Source organism: Morus notabilis, unplaced genomic scaffold, assembly GCF_000414095.1.
Source record: "Morus notabilis unplaced genomic scaffold, ASM41409v2 Scaffold408, whole genome shotgun sequence".
Taxonomy (NCBI): Eukaryota; Viridiplantae; Streptophyta; class Magnoliopsida; order Rosales; family Moraceae; genus Morus; species Morus notabilis.
The window spans coordinates 45,361-46,461 of NW_010367623.1; the positions used below are offsets into that span (position 1 = coordinate 45,361).

General features: G+C 41.3%; 1 non-coding gene across 1 annotated transcript; it reads left to right on the forward strand.

Moving 5' to 3' along the window:
• The first annotated feature begins 202 nt into the window (after positions 1-202).
• LOC112094496 lies at positions 203-309 on the forward strand. The gene has a single exon (XR_002903566.1). It is a non-coding gene; the product is annotated as a small nucleolar RNA R71 (small nucleolar RNA).
• Positions 310-1,101: the final 792 nt, after the last annotated feature.

The window sequence follows — 1,101 nt, forward strand, 5'->3', positions numbered from 1 at the left end:
TCCAACTGGTCGGGACCTATTGGTGCTCTTAGTAGCACTCGGCCCAGTCCAAGTATGAGCTTTCTCAGCTAACTCGTTCAGGTACTCGATAGCTTCGTCAGGATCCTTTTGGAGAAAATCCCCATTGCACATCATCTCGACAAATTGGCGCTCTCAGATTGTGAGTCCATCGTAGAAATAGCTTATGAGGCGCCAACTTTCATATCCATGGTGGGGACACAGATTTAACAGATCTTTAAAATGCTCCCAAGCTTGATAGAGCATTTCATTTTCCTTCTGAGGGAAATTTGAGATCTGTCGTTTCAAATTATTAGTCCTTCAGAGAAAAAGGGAAAAACTTTAATCTGACGGTGTTTGCGGCCTCAGCACGGCTGTGAAAGGTGGCCACCACCTCTTCAAACTCCCGAATGTGTACATATAGATTCTCGTTCTCTAATCCGTGAAAGGTTGGGAGAAGTGCAATCATGCCCGACTTGAAATCTGTAGGCGGTGCATTTGGCGGGAACATGATGCACGATGGGGTGGCCGTGCGCGTTGGGTGCAGATAATCTTGCAACGTCCTCTGCTGAACTTCCTCGTGTTGTGCCATTGCGAATAGATTTTGAAATACCCAATGACGAGTGCGAAGACGGAGACGTAGAAGACGAGTCAGATAGAATTTCACTAGGGGTTTCTAAATCTGGACATTGAGCGAATCTCCCTAGCTCGTTTCTATACCGATGCATTCATCCTAAGCGGCTCTTTTTTTATTTTTTATTTTTTTTAATTTTTTTTGTTTTTTTTTAATTTTTAATCAAAAAGAAAATAATTATATAGTAACGTAAATTGTAACCACCGAGAGTGCTCCCAGGAAAGACTATAGCTCTTGGCTCAATGAATAGTCTCCTAGACAGAGCAACGCTCCCAGGAAAGATTGGTGGGGCGAGGCCCACTTAAGTACCAACTTTCCTAGACAAAACTCACTCAGATTGTACTTTTCACGTAACCACACAATTATCCTCAAAATCAATTATTAAGTTTTATTGAATAGATTATGAAATGAAGTCTAATTAATTGAAACTATCCCTAAAGTCAAAAGCCTAAATCTACCAAATTATGAAA